Source organism: Gymnodraco acuticeps, unplaced genomic scaffold, assembly GCF_902827175.1.
Source record: "Gymnodraco acuticeps unplaced genomic scaffold, fGymAcu1.1, whole genome shotgun sequence".
NCBI lineage: Eukaryota > Metazoa > Chordata > Actinopteri > Perciformes > Bathydraconidae > Gymnodraco > Gymnodraco acuticeps.
The window spans coordinates 238,268-255,020 of record NW_022990612.1 but is presented as its reverse complement, the minus strand read 5'-3'; the positions used below and the strand labels follow the sequence as shown (position 1 = coordinate 255,020).

Sequence of the window (16,753 nt, the reverse complement as noted above, 5' to 3'; positions counted from 1 at the left end):
GGTACTGATGTTGCTGGGACAGCAGTGGTCGCGTTAACCGAATATTTTATTTATCAATGACGGAAAAATCTGAAAGCAGTCTGTCATTTTGACAGATTAGAACAAACTCGGAACAGCGCCAACGTTTCCCCGCAGCGAGGCTCTGGTGTTATGCCGTGTTATGCATGCCCTCCAAAAGGAAATGATATAGTTTCCAAACCGTACTTTGCCGTACAGATCAACACATGTCTGGGAGGTTTTGCTTTACGCTGTGCGCGCTCCCGCGAGGTGCATGCACACACGGCATAACACCCCCCCTCCCCCCCCCCCCCCCCACTTGACAGATCACGAGCGTGCTCTCTTGTGAACTGTTCAGACCCGACGGGTAATAAGGGATTATGACGGACATTTTACGATCCTGTCTGTCAAAATGACGGACAGCGAAAAAGTCCAACGCCACCTCAGTGGGACGGAGAGATATGCTTTGGCCATGGGTGACAGCAGTGGCGGGTCAAATTGTGCATTGTCTCTCCACCACTTCAAAAACAATACAGTGTTTGCCAAGAAGGCAAGGCTTATTGACAGGGCGAGATATAAATATGCTGTTGGTACTTGTCAATGTCTCTAGGTGTGTAAATGTAGCCCTGTAAATACAATGTCCTTTTGTGTTATCTGTTGTTTTATGTTCATGTTGTAACCTACTTGCTGCCATGTTGGACAGGTCTCTCTTGAAAAAGAGATCGATGATCTCAATGGGACCACCTGGTTAAATAAAGGTTTAAAAAAAAAAAGTGTTTAAAAAAATAAAATAATTAATTAATTTAAAAAAAGAATCGCGGTAGATTTTGTCAGTCTCACGACGGTATTGGGACGTTTATTTACCGCGATATTCGGTATATCGTTACATCCCTACTTACAACACACCTCTACATTATTTGGGATTAAGCTAGTGGTGCAATAGATCAAATAATATTCAGTATATCTAACTATTTGTTTCTTATTCAAAGTATCAACGAAGCTTACATTATACAAATGTAGTGCAATATACAGACTGTTTAGGTTATGGTGATCAGCAGCACTATGAGCTCATTCTCTCAGTGTATCATCAGGAATACAGAGACACACACATCATTTAAATAAGAGTTTTTAATTAAATTATTGGTTAAGAATAAACATCTTAAAGTAAATAACAATAAACAATAGCCCTTAACCCTGTAAGGCCCCCGGTTGTAATTTTTTACAACATTATTTTAAGCTATATCCATAAAAGTCAGTAAATGTTTTTGTTTTTTTAAAAGACTACATTTACATAGTCAAAAGGTCCTTTTCTTCAGCCTCACAATGCTATTGGGTAGTAAATGTGTTATAGGTCCTGCCCTCTGGCCATACATATAAGACTAACATTCCTGACAATAGATCTCAACAGTCATCTTTTATGGTGTAAATGCATTTTTAATAATAACATTTTTGAATGGAACATTCTCAACATGAATGCATAAATCCAAATAAATATAACTTAAATATGTGGAAAAATACTGTGTTTGAAATGTATAATTTAAATGAGATGTTAGCTTTTTGTTTTGATAAATATATATTTTGTATTCCAGTCTCCCTTCAGATATGTTAAGTGGCATTCAACACAATGCTGCTCACCTCCTTCAGTTGGGAGAAAAGCTGGTTCAGGTTCAGCATTATGGGGGGACAGGGCTGCTGAGCCTAGAGGTGGATCTGTTGGTTCTGGCACCAGGGGGAGGGACAACTGATTTAGTATGAATAGCTGCTAAAAATCTACCTGCATTTATTAAATGTCAGCTAAAAGAGCAGTGAAATTAAAAACTCTGCATTTTCTATATATATATATAAACAGTACTTAATGCCAGCTTAGTAAAAAAAAAAACATACAAATACTAACCCTAACCCTTATTTACAATGGACTACGCGTAGCTAACAGACTAATTTCCACCACTCATTGACCACACCCACCTTTTCTCTTGAAAAACTGGGTGACATACTGTCGCCCTTTAGTCCCTCTCTCTTTTCTTTCTCTCCTTTCTTTTCTTTTTGAAAGCCTGACTTTGTTAGTCGTTGAGACATGGTTCACACGTAAGTACTAGCATCCCTGCTCCTAACATGCTCTCACTCTCTGCTAGAAAGTGCCGTTTGGAGGCGGAGGCAGGACCAAACCATTACATGTAAATAGAAGGGGGTGTACAGAGGCTTTGGATAATTAACTTTTGGAAGAAAATAAGTTAAATTAATTGTAAGTTTAGTGAGTACATTATCAATATAACGTTATATTAATGTTAATTATTGATGAATGATGAAAGGTTACTTAAAGGAGACCTATCATGCTATATTTAAATGATATAGTGTATGACCATATCTATATAAGGTATATTTATACATTTTATTTTTCAAAATACCAAACAGATCATTTTTTAGCCATGCCTCGTTTCGCTCATTTTGCTCATTTTCGCTCTATTCCAAGCCTGTCTTTGAAAATTCTGAGCAGCAGCTGACCACGCCCCCCTGCAGAAGAGCGGGGCATGAGCCGGTGAGAGTCACGTTAACATGCTTGCTGTGATTACGAGTGTGGAATAAACATGTCATCTCAGAGCAATGCATGTGTTCAAGCATATTATCAATTTGATCCAGAGACTGACCCTGAAGCAGCGGAGGTTTTGGTGGAGGTGCAAAGATCTCGGTTGCAGCAGGACGTTTCTGAATGGTTAGTTGACAAGCTGTTGTCCCTATTTATTTTACTCTGTTTGTTACGATGCTTGCTACTTATTCCGTTCATATTTTGGCTAATTAGCAAGAATGCAATGTGTACAGTTTATATCGCAAAAACAGCGATACATATATATATTTATAAAGGGAGACATTCATATTTTCAGCATATATACAATGGCCTCATTGCGTTTAATAGTTTACAGTCCTTTTCTTCCAACATCGTGCAACAACCGTTGGAAAGTTCAATAACTTAGGGTGATAAAAGGTATAACTCCAACAACACCTCAGTTGTCAGCAATGTGTGCAGTTTCATGTGTTTTTAAAAGCTCAGTTATTGACTTCTTTCTACATGTGTACATGTGCAAATTGCGCCACGATGCCTTCTGAACGGAGAATGTGTGCTGCATGGAGATACCACAGGTAACATTTTTGATAGCTTCACTAAGTTGTCTGTTTAGAGAATACATTTTTAACATGTCATTCAATATATGTTTATCACACTAGGTGTCAAGACGGATGCAGGAACTTGAGGACTCTGTAACCTGTATGGTGGACCATCCTGGATTGGAGCCTAAATGTGTTCTCACTGCAGAATGCATTGAATATTTACAGAGCTGAACATGGTGGACTACAGTTGAGGCAAATAGAGCAGTGAGTGGTTTGTTTGTTTTGACTGAAATTGTAAAACGGATGCTAATATTGTTCATGGAAATATATGGCTTTATGCAATCTTTCATTCTGTCATTGTACATGTACTATTATATACTACACAGCAATGGCATAACACACCCATGTGTACGACAACAAAAGTCCACACACAACCTTATGCTTTTGAAATCAGAATATTCTTTACCCATCCAAACATGAATAATCACGACACATTTGATATCAACTCGGAACTTTATTGTCAAAATCAACGGTTCTTTGAACCCATAAAAAAAAAACTAAATGTACTTGTATTTTGTATAAATGACACTAAATATTATTTTTAATGATTTCAGGCGTCACAGGTATCTAGCCTACAGAAGCTTTGTGAGCTGGTGCTGGGGCTTCCTTGGACGCAGGATCAGAGTGGTGATTCCGGCCTGCGTTGTCCTCAGGGAGGCAGGAGTTTCCTGATCCGCGAAATGTCTATGTTGGGTTCAGACAGCAGCCAAATTGAACCGTGTAGCATACCCGGCGATGACCTCCTCCCTGTCAGGTCGCTCATAATGGTGCAGGGTCCACAAAGACTTGGTCGAAGATGAGGTCCATCAAGTTGGCCACGTAGCCTGTGCAATGTTAAAAAAAAAGCACAACAAAAAATGTGGTATATGCATGTAAAAAGCTGAAAGTTCTTTCTAATTTTTTTTTTTTATATTTGTAAATAGTTGTATAATAAATATTTTAAACACTTACGGAATGTGGGGTCAGTCTTTACTGGTTTTGCTCTGCATTCTCCCTTCCTGGCCTTTGGGAACTGCAGTTTATACAGAGGCTTTCCAGTGGATGTTGGCTTGTGCACGCTCAGCGTTTTCATTGTAGTGCAGGGCTGCCAGGTACAGTCTTTCATTTCCGCCATGATAAAAAAAAATTAGTAAGTATGTGAGGTGCTGGCCTGTAAAGAAGAAAACATAGTTAGAACAAAATCATCTCAATTTAGTATTCAGGGTGAGAAAATACTATTTGGATAAATATAGTCTGAAATCCCAAAAGATGGGGCTTAAAACTCTTTATTTAGCAAAGCTCTTTGCTTAGCCTTTTCCAATCTGAGTTAGTTTTGAACCGTAACGTGCATGCTTAGTTTCTGACTCAATACAGATGATATGTTAGAGAGGGGCTGAGCTCAGTAGACTGACTGTAATGAGTGCTAGCCACTAATTAGCCTGTTGCTAGAGGTAAGGCCTCGTCAACAACAACAGACCAACGGGGCTTTAGCTCCGTTTTACTCGTGGTGTGTGTGTCCCCCTCGCATACATACACACAGTGTTGTATCCTAACACACCCCCATTTATATTCATGTGCGCAAACAAGTAAACACACAAAAGCTTTTACAAATAACGCTGCAAAAAACGGCATGTCTCATTAGCGTAGCGTAGCTTACAGATCGATGATATCTGATCGTTCTTACAGACTACAATCACAAAAGCTTTTACATATAACGCTGGAAAAAACGGCACTTACCTACAGAAGATTACGTTTGTTATTATAACTTACTCAATATGATTTTAGAGGATACAAAATACTAATAAATAGGAGAATAAATACTTGTGTTATCGGCTAGGGCGTGGCTTTACAGCCTTCACACAGATCGCCATTATGGCAGTATGTCTGAACATGTTAGCAAATGCCTGATAATTAAAATAAAAGACAAAGCAAAGACTGCGGAGCGTACAAAATAAAATGTTACAAAAACATATAAACACCTAACCGATTACTATTTGGGTTTGAGGCGACATTGATACGGCGAAGCTACATGCTACATGCTACATACTACAAGCTAGAGATAGCTTTATCAGGAAAAACACCGCTAAATAAAAACGTACAGCTTCAAAATTGGATGTGTCCTCACTGGCCTGGTCCCGGATGGTTGGTATTGATCCCGGGTTTAGCATTAGTTTGGAGGCATATCCGTGTTGGACTTGAGAGAAGTTCATAAACATGTCCGTCGTAAAATGTTTGAAACACACCAACAGAAATCTGCCGTGGTCTTCTGGCACATGTCCCTTGAAAATGAAGTCTAGCCACAGATTATTTTCTTTTTCCACTGATGGCATTGCATGCAGTCCCCTTTCTCGAGTCTTGCAGCCAACAACAGCACAATGTGACTGGGGTTGATTTAGCCTGCCGATAGCCTATGCGAATGAGAGGTTTGGCAATGCACGTGGCCGTGGCTCATTCCCCTGATAGGTGGAGAGTTGACCAATAAGCGGAGCACGTCTTTGTGACGTAGAAAAGTATTGAAATCTGGATCCGTTTTTTTCAGATCCGTTGCAGCCCCTTTTTTTTAGAGATTTGGCTAAGGAGGAAAATAGAGAGGGTTGTGTTTTCTGACACTTGGTGAGTTCCCTGGAACACCGGGGACACATATTCATGTATAAAATACGTACAAAGGTGCATTTTGCATGATAGGTCCCCTTTAAACACTTTTTTCTTAATGTTCTAAAATAGTTTGGGGTGGCCAGTATTCAGCTGCTACCCCCCAGCTCCGCCACTGAGCACAGGCACAATCTGGCAGCGGGGTGCACTGACGCCAACATACGGTTTGTGGTTTTAAAAAAAATAACACCAGTTCACTAAATCATTTAAACGTAATGTTTACTTATATGTGAACAGTAACAAAGTTCAGTCAAAACATTGACAACAAAATCGGAGAAGCCGCTTGATCATGGAGGGCGAGGGGTGGTGGTGCATATGCTGCCACCCCAGTTGGCAGAAGAAAAGAAAGAAAAGTTTTGGCTCATCTGACATTTATGAGAGAAAATCCCTAAGGTCCGAGTGTAAGTGAATGCAGCACAAGACGCGAGCCTTGTAACCCATCCCCCAGCCCTGGCGCGAGCGTGGAAATGTGATTGTCATTTGAACGGGACGGTGCAAAACGAGAAGCATTCGGTCTACAATGACAGAGAAGAGACTGTCAAGTTTGGCTGTACTCAGCATTGATTCAAAACGCACTAAAGCTTTGGATCTTAATACGCTTGTGAGTAGGGGCGGACTGGCCATCTGTAGAATCTGGAGATTCACACAACGGCACTGCAGCGGCACCGCAGCGAGGCTCCCCCCCCAGTTGACAGTTGACAGTTCACTAGCACACCCCCAAGCATTCGAACGTGTCACATGTTTTAACAATCAATTACTTAAATAAGCCTTTGATTATGTTGCGGCCCGCCATCTAGTGGCTCAGAAAAAAACGTACTTGCCGACCCCTGCATGATTACACAAATGATTTGTTTGCAACTTATAGTTTTATTTTTGAAAGGACTGGCTTATCTAAAGCCAGTTGAGTAGCACTTGAAATGTTTTGGCTCTATGAAACCTGATGTACTTATATGATTCTGTTTTCTTCAAGGTTGTGTCTTCCTGGTCGAATGTACTTATTGTAAGTCGCTTTGGATAAAAGCGTCAGCTAAATGTAATGTAATGTAATGAAATTAAATGTATTTTGCTTGACTCAGTTTTTTTTCTCTTAAACTCTTAGTTTTGCTTGATTCTGAGAAAGTGTTGCTTTATCGTTATGAAACAAAACTAATCCCATACATATCCCAGTATTTGCGTAAGGGTAGTGAATGACACCTGGCTGTTGAAATGCTCATTGAGGAGGTCAAATTATATTTTATACCTAAATCGTTACATTTTTATATTAACTGTTTAACCACTGTAATTTGTCTAAAAACTTAACTTGCAGTTGGATCCATGTGACCCTGCAAACTTTAAGCGGGTAAAGCATTATTGCAAGATAAACATTTCAGGGAAAAGTTTTCCTTAAGCCATTTTAGTTTTTCTGGGACACACCAGAATAATGGCCTTAACCAAAGACTTTGAAAAGTTAGGACAAACTCATACTTTATTTCATAGTCAATTTATATCTCTTGATCCTGCTCAAAATGTAATCCTGTTTATATTCTCTAAGCGACAAGCAGCATTACATTGAGAAAAATAACAGTTGAATCATTAAAGAAAGCTCCACCACATCATTATTTAAATCATTAGAGCAAACTGCAGCATTCCTCCCTCTCATCAGCTGTTTGGCTCAGGCTGCTGATTGAAAAGCCAACTGCCTGCATATGCACCACCGTGAATAAGCACTCACACCATCCAATCACACTTATGAGCTTATTGATTTATTGGTTAATTTAGGACGTGTGTGTGTGTGTGTGTGTGTGTGTGTGTGTGTGTGTGTGTGTGTGTGTGTGTGTGTGTGTGTGTGTGTGTGTGTGTGTGTGTGTGTGTGTGTGTGTGTGTGTGTGTGTGTGTGTGTGTGTGTGTGTGTGTGTGTGTGTGTGTGTGTGTGTGTGTGTGTGTGTGTGTGTGTGTGTGTGTGTGTGTGTGTGTGTGTGTGTGTGTGTGTGTGTGTGTGTGTGTGTGTGTGTGTGTGTGTGTGTGTGTGTGTGTGTGTGTGTGTGTGTGTGTGTGTGTGTGGCGGAATGGTTGGCTATGGTTGCATAGGGGAACGATGACAATTTTGCATTTCACATCATTCTCTCCGGAGAGGTCATATGACTTTAAAGTATGCATAATTTCAGACAGTGTGGACATTTCATTTAGTTTGAGTCATTCCATTTTTTGTACGTAGCCTTCTGGAAATGCTGGCATTTTGCAACATGGTCTCATAAATCTCTTTTATGTACTTACATATTGCAATGGCAAATAAAACGTAATGCTCCTTCTGTATTTGACACTTAAAATGTGTTAAATTTTCCCCCTACAATATGATGCCTTAATTAAGTAGGCTCTATTATGCTTTTTGGGGGTTTTCCTTTCCTGTCGGGCAGGGGTATTCAACAAAAATTCAATGTGCCATGTGTAATTATTTGTCTCTCCCTGTCTGCCGCTAACGCCTGTTCACTCTCCTCTCTGCTTCTCTCCCTGTATTGCTAATTATTCTCTTCACTCACTTTCCTCTCCGCTTCTCTCTGCCGCTCTCTCGTCTCTTCTTCTGTGTTTCTCTCCCTGTATCGCTCACCCTTCTCTTTCGCCCCCTGTCGGCCGTGGTTAAAATATAATCGCCCCGTGAAAATTGAAATCCCCTATTAATGTATTGATTATAGGTCCGGGTCCGTATAGGTCGGTGTCTGGGTCCGGATCCGGACCACGGTCCGCCTGTTGCCGACCCCTGCTGTAGGGTGTTCTATAGGTTTGTGTGCATGTAAATGGTCTGCAAAGGTCAAAGTCACAAAACGCCTCCATTGGACTCCCTTGTTTGCTTCAGTAACATAATGACATGATTATGTAACACTCGCTCTTCTATTGGCAGGTGCTCAAACACAGTGTACATGATAGGCGGGACACCCCTAAGCGGCTGATCAGCTAACCAATCAGATCAGACTGGGCTCAAACCAGAGCCCAGTCTGATCTGATTGGTTAGCTGTTGTGATTGATCAAAAGAAAAGAGGTTGGAGAAAAGAGGTTATGCAGCACAGGCAGTATGAGAAAAAAAATACCCCTTTTTGAAAACAATCATAAACAAAACATAATTGATCATGTACATACAAAATTATATAGGAAACTGAATATTTCCAGTTGGTGATCTGCCTGCAGTTTACATTGCGCGTCATATTTCTTTGAAACTGCTGCGTAATCCCCAGATGTGTCTCACACACACCAATATTATAATCTAAAGCTCTGGATTTTATCACCCAGTAATACCCACTCGGCTAATGTTGCTTGATTTATAGCATATCAGCACACACACACACACACACACACAACACACACACACACACACACACACACACACACACACACACACACACACACACACACACACACACACACACACACACACACACACACACACACACACACACACACACACACACAGGGTTTACCTCCTTATAATGTCTTTCAATCTTAGTTTTGTTGATTTATAAGGTCCATATTATTGATGTAGTGCAGCACTTGCAAACCAAAAACATAAAAACATTTAAATATGTAGAAAGTCAGAAACACACGTCAACAAAAGAACACAACTTAATATCAGGAGAATAAATTGACAATTATTTAATGTTTGCTAACGTCTGCACAAATGACAAATCTAGTGAATTTGTGTCTTTATCATATTGGAATAGACCGCCTTGTTAATAATTGTGTAAGGACTGTTATTGTGATGTGAGCCTTTGTGTGACTTTGTTGGAACAACCCATTAAATATTTTAAGACTGTTTCCCCTTCATTTAACAATGAAGACAAAGCTGTTGAGTAGGTCGTATTCCTTGTGGAAGGACTTCTGGTACACCTATTTCCTTAAATGTGAATCTAAAGTACACTCATTGGAGCGGGGAGGAATAAAGACTGTGCATCCGTAAACAAGAATGAAATATGAAAGAAGAGACAAGGAGTGAGATGAAGGTTAAAGGAAGGAGAGAAGAAGACAATGAATAGAATACAGTGGGGCAAAAAAGTATTTAGTCAGCCACTTAAAAAGATGAGAGAGGCCTGTAATTGTCATCCTAGGTACACTTCAACTATGAGAGACAGGATGGGGGGAAAGAATCCAGGAAATCACATTGTAGGATTTTTAATGAATTAATTGGTAAATTCCTCGGTAAAATAAGTATTTGGTCACCTACAAACAAACAAGATTTCTGGCTCTCACAGACCTGTAACTTCTTCTTTAAGAGCCTCCTCTGTCCTCCACTTGTTAACTGTATTAATGGCACCTGTTTGAACTCGTTATCAGTATAAAAGACACCTGTCCACAACCTCAAACAGTCACACTCCAAACTCCACTATGGCCAAGACCAAAGAGCTGTCAAAGGACACCAGAAACTAAATTGTAGACCTGCACCAGGCTGGGAAGACTGAATCTGCAATAGGTAAGCAGCTTGGTGTGAAGAAATCAACTGTGGGAGCAATTATTAGAAAATGGAAGACATACAAGACCACTGATAATCTCCCTCGATCTGGGGCTCCACGCAAGATCTCACCCCGTGGGGTCAAAATGATCACAAGAACGGTGAGCAAAAATCCCAGAACCACACGGGGGGACCTAGTCAATGACCTGCAGAGAGCTGGGACCAAAGTAACAAAGGCTACCATCAGTAACACACTACGTCGCCAGGGACTCAAATCCTGCAGTGCCAGACGTGTCCCCCTGCTTAAGCCAGTACATGTCCAGGCCCGTCTGAAGTTTGCTAGAGAGCATTTACATGATCCAGAAGAGGATTGGGAAAATGTCATATGGTCAGATGAAACCAAAATAGAACTTTTTGGTAAAAACTCAACTAGACGTGTTTGGAGGAGAAAGAATGCTGAGTTGCATCCAAAGAACACCATACCTACTGTGAAACATGGGGGTGGAAACATCATGCTTTGGGGCTGTTGTTCTGCAAAGGGACCAGGACGACTGATCCGCGTAAAGGAAAGAATGAATGGGGCCATGTATCGTGAGATTTTGAGTGACAACCTCCTTCCATCAGCAAGGGCATTGAAGATCAAACGTGGCTGGGTCTTTCATCATGACAATGATCCCAAACACACCGCCCGGGCAACGAAGGAGTGGCTTCGTAAGAAGCATTTCAAGGTCCTGGAGTGGCCTAGCCAGTCTCCAGATCTCGTGTGATTTTCTGGATTTTTTTTCTTCTCATTTTGTCTCTCATAGTTGAAGTATACCTAGGATGAAAATTACCAGCCTCTCTCATCTTTTTAAGTGGGAGAACTTGCACAATTGGTGGCTGACTAAATACTTTTTTGCCCCACTGTATATACTCACCAGAGTAAAAATATTGGATTTAAAAGTCTTGGTGCAGATTGATAGCATGAATGTGACTAGCCTGGTCATCATAGGAGGTGGTACAGATGAGTTGCTGCTGGTTGTTTGGTGACTGATTGACAACTTGAAGGGCTCGTTGGTTAGCTTATTAGCTTGGAAAACACTATAGCTAGTGTGGCGGCACGTGGGAGTGTTTGTTTGAAATCCTATTTAACTAAAAGCCAGACAACGCCACCTTGGGAATTTCACCCAAGGAAATAATTATTCAAATTACCAATAAGGAACTCAGGTTCGTAATACTGAGGGGCAGGAGACGTGGTTCCAATTCATCAAATGTTTTATTTCATGTATTAAAAAATAATTAAAAACACAGTAAGAAAAACATACACACTGGAAATAAAGGGGGAAATCTTAATTCAGGGATGGAGGTGACGAGGGGTGAGAGGGATCCCAACAAAGTGAATTAAGGCACCCGTGATCACTACACACTCACTCACACGAAGGAACACCAAAATCAGGGGGAGCATGACACACAAAAAGGGGGAAGCCGCCACCGGGGCCACCAGCACCACACCTTTGGCTCTCAGCAACTAAAGAGGGGCAAACAAGACACAATTACTGGGGTAAACAGTCAACACAAATTAATACAGAGACCAACACATAAGATAAGTATAAAGACAATAAAAAGTCAATAATACTACGAAATACTGATCAGTTCACTGATTTCAATTAACTGATATTAACTGAAATAAACAAAACTAATTTAGAGCAACAGGGTCGAAAACAACTAAACCAAAGAAATGGAAATCAACCTAACAGTCTACTTAATCTTGAATTAAATAAACAAAACAAACTTAACTCAATTAAATAACTAATCATAAACAGAGATTAATCGAACAGTCCGCGATAACAATGTTTAAAATATGGCCCTGTAGTGAAGGGCAAGGTGACACAAAGGCACAATGACACCAAGAGGCAATGCAGACAATGCAGGCCAAGAGCAACACCCGCTAGGCAGTAGTGTAGCGGTGAAGCACAGTAGGGCAGGCAAGCCAGCTGTGCAGACAGACACAGCCGTCCAGGCAACACTCAGGCCGTTTCTCAATGTCGAGTACACATGCTGCAGAGCCACTATTATACTACGTCATAGAGTGGCGCAGAATGCTGGGCATTTAACATACATTTAAACAGTCCGTCGGCGCCACTCGATGACGTAGTATACTTGAAATAGTTGCTCTGCAGCAGTATTACTCGCGATTGAGAAACGGCCTCAGTCAGGCAGGCAAGACACTCGTAGAAGTAGAGCAGTCGTGGACGCAACACAGACGTAGAGGCAAAACAGCAGTCCGTCTTTATCACGCTTCCAGCGCAGAGCCTAGCAGACATTTAAGGTGATGTTACGATAATAATACTAGATTAAGATTATTCAGGAAGAATGAGACAAGCAGAAGGTTTACCTACCGATAAGGCCAAGTTCAGACAAACACACAGCAGGATCCTTGCAATGGTCTACAACCAGCGATGCATTTAGTATTTAGGCTAATTGTCATGCTAAGTGTACAACAAACGGCAGCCACTGCAAACTCACCGGTGCCAGCCATGGATGTATAATAAGAACCGGATACAGCGTGGGAGGCGGCGCCTAATTCATTCCTATGAGAGCTGCTCATTGGCACATGAAGATAAAATGGCCCAATTTTTTGAAAGAGCATAACGTCACAGATTACCCCTCATGCCTGAGAAGTACCCGTATGTGCGCTCATAGAGCATGCGCAACTTTAACCACGCCCCCCAAAAGGCTCGTTCACAACAAGCATCAAGCTGGCAGTTAGCAGCTAGCGGCTAGCTAGTAATTATGCTAATGTGCCATAAATCGTTATGTACTTTTATATTACGCTGATAACAGGATCTAGTGATATCCCAGCAACAGAGCTTAATTTAGCATGATACTTTTGTGGGTTGTACATGAAACCACTTGGTAATATACAAATGTATTTTGAGTTATGATCACTTGTGATTTAAATCTTTATCTAAAAAGTTAAGCTGATGATGGATTACTGTGGTGGAGTTAAAATAACAATAGCCTATTTCTCTTTGAAATGTGATGGAGTAAAAGGATAGTAACTGTGATTATTCATGTTGGCTACCCCACAAGCAGGGTTGGGAGGGTTACTTTGTAAATGTAATCAGTTACTGATTACTGAATACATGGCTCTGAAAGTAATCCAAATACAGTTACAGTTAAGTGTCTTAAAAAAGTAACGTAATCAGATTACTTTTGGATTACTTTCTTTTTCCATCACAGATGGGTATGTTTTGGTGAACAGGAGACACAAAAAGCAAAAGGAAACTGAACGTGTTTTTACTGTTTTAATGGCTTATCAAGAGCACAACTGAAACATCACATCTGAAACGATGCAACAACATAATAAACTTTTTGGGGATGCAGCTTGGGATGTGAGGAGTGAGGGACACGGCTTAGAACGAGCGTGTCGCCTTCTGTCCTGCCAGTGTTGGCAGGACATGAATTAAAATGTCAAACTCAGACTTCATTTTAAGGACATTTTGGCCAGGGGTGTAGAGCTATATTTCTTTAAGCACCGGATTGGCAAAACAGGAGAGTGTGTGCACCAGTCTGCCTTGATCTATGAATTCATGTCCGTGACACTAACAGTATCTGCTGCCCACAGCTGTTTTATAGAAGGAACACCTCCTTCACTTCATGAAATCTCTGCAGCGCCAGGAGGCAGCGGGAGGGTTAACTCAACCTCTGAGAAGACGAGCGCGCCGTGCCTTTCACGCACCGCCTTCACTGTGTATACCTTCAGAATCATTAGTAAGGCTAAAGAGCGACCGCAGGCTGATGTGTTTTAACCACACACACCTCTACACACACACACACACACACACACACACACACACACACACACACACACACACACACACACACACACACACACACACACACACACACACACACACACACACACGAGATTTAAACGCAGACTTTTGTTCCTCCATGTTTCGTTGTTATCGTTTCACTAAGCGGACCCGCGATTTTTTTTCAAACGCTTTTTTGGTCCATCTGCAGCGGTAATAGGTTTTGTGCGCTGTGATGATTCGGCTGTACCTTTAGTAATGAATATTACATGTTGTGAGGAAATCTTTCCACCAATAATTCCAATAAGTAATCCAAAATGTATTCACTTCAGGTTTACGAAAGTAACTGTAATCAGATTACTCGTTTTTCAAATGTAACGCGAGCCATACAGTTACTTGATTTTTTTATTCTGATTACGTAACGCCGTTACATGTATTCCGTTACAACCCAACCCTGCCCACAAGTAACTAAAACGTATAGTGAAGGAAAGGTGTAAAATGTTTCAATAAATACTAGGGATGTAACGATATATCGAATATCGCGATATCGCGGTAAATAAACGTCTCAATACCGTCGTGAGACTGACAAAATCTACCGCAATTTTTTATTTTATTTTTTAAATAATGTTTTTAAATTATTTTTTTTAATAATTTAATAAATAAAAAACTTTATTCAACCAGATAGTCCCATTGAGATCATCGATCTCTTTTTCAAGGGAGACCTGTCCAATATGGCAGCAAGGACAACACAAAAGGACTTATTTACAGGGCTACATGTACAGTACATACCTAGAGACATTGACAAGTACCAACAGTAGCCTATATTTATATCTCCTGTCAATAAGCCTCACCTTCTTGGCAAAAACTGTATTATTTTTGAAGTGGTGGAGAGACAATGCACAGTTTTACCCACTGCTGTCACCCATGGCCAAAGCATATCTCTCTGTCGCAGCAACATCAGTACCAAGCAAGAGAGTTTTTTCCACAGCAGGGGATATTGTAAACGCCCAAACATCCCAGCTTCTACCTGGAAATGTGGACATGCTCATATTCCTAAAAGATAACTTTGATGATGCTGAGTGAGTGAGTTAGTGAGTTAGAGTTGAGTTACTTGAAAAACTAAAGTGAAACTTGATTTATTCTATTGCCGGGTCTGATTATTATATTGTTGACACTTTAAAATACTACTATCCTACTAAAATGCTGTACAAATCAGATAATAAAGAAAAACAAAATCAAGTAAAAAAAAAAAAAAATTAACATTTGTTTCCCTTTATTTTTCAATATTGCGATAAATATCGTACCGTGGACTTTTTATCGCGATATTATCGTACCGTGAGTTGTTGGTATCGTTACATCCCTAATACATACCAATAGCACACACTACAATACAGACTATAACACCCCTTGTTGTTAAATACCAAACATGTGCAATACATTTTTAATTACATTTTCGTAGAGCTTTGACTTTTTCAGCTGAATAAATATTATAACTCTAGATGGTTTTGTTCAGCATTGCCAGCTTCACTGTTGAGCTTTATGTTGTGCCCAGCATTATCCTGTCCTGTGCTCTGAAATCAAAATGTGGATAAGCATAAAACAACACTAAAATAAACACTACAATACTACTTGTTATTTGTTTTTTGACAACAAAGGTTGTTAAATTGTGTGTATAAATATACAACACAGGCTATATACATATATATATGTATACATATACAATTATAATTAATACAATTAATACAACTGTTAATTTGATTAGAGCTTTGACACATATATCTTTATTTATATATGTATAAGTAGGCTATGAGGACTTCCCCGGGCGATATCATATGGTATCGCGAATTAATCAAACTGGGTCAAAACCCTACAGTCTATGGTCAAAACGTGTTGTGCCCACATGCAAAGGTTGTACGCTCTGGCTTATCCCTGCGTGGTATTATATAGTAATAGCAAACAGCTACGTTCAACTCCTTTAAATGGTATATTGCAAGTGCAATAAGAAGCTACAGGGACGTTAATCTAAGTCGGTAATATTAACTTTATTTAATACAACATTTACGGTACAAGATTGACATCATACAGCCCATGTAGTATAATATTTTACAAATGATGAATTACAGCAAACATGTGCAATGTATCCATTATTACAGCTCCATGGGTAAAGGAAAAACGCATGTAGTACTGAACACGTAACATGAACGTGCCGGGCAGCGCGGTCCCGTGGGTTAGATGCGCGTTCATAATGCAGAGGGAAATAACTCTCAGAATAACATTATTAGCACATTTTTACAACATGTGGAACGAATGTTTTTAATAAGGGCTATACAAACGTTCATACTGGGCAGTTTATTTAGTTTAAAAAAACTATTCAACGATTTATAGACGTCTCTTTCCCAATCTAAGTCAATGGGAAAAAGTGTTTCCGGGACCAGCAACCTAACGGAAGTGTAGTACCGCCGTTTGGCCACAACGAATATTTTAATCAGAGTCCGGCGCACTTCCTGGGGGATTGGTGCCAGCGGAGAAAGCACGTCAGCGGAACCCAAAGAGCAAGAGGGAGCAAGAGCGACACTTACCCCTCTTTATAAAGGTTGCCCCGTGTGGTGATAGGACTGAACAGTTTATCCTGCTACACTAGCTACAAAGAATGCAAGTGTAGCGAGTAGCAACCTTTTGCCCAGCCAGCTGTCTTGCTAGCAGCCAGTTACTAACATCAGAAGTAGGATTGCTACATTTCCACAGTTTATTC

The 16,753-nt window shown here is 40.4% G+C and overlaps 1 protein-coding gene across 1 annotated transcript in view; it reads left to right on the top strand.

Annotated features, from left to right (window-relative positions):
* rims4 (regulating synaptic membrane exocytosis 4) overlaps positions 1-16,753 on the top strand; it is a 58,641-nt gene that overhangs the window by 18,110 nt on the left and 23,778 nt on the right. The window lies entirely within an intron of this gene.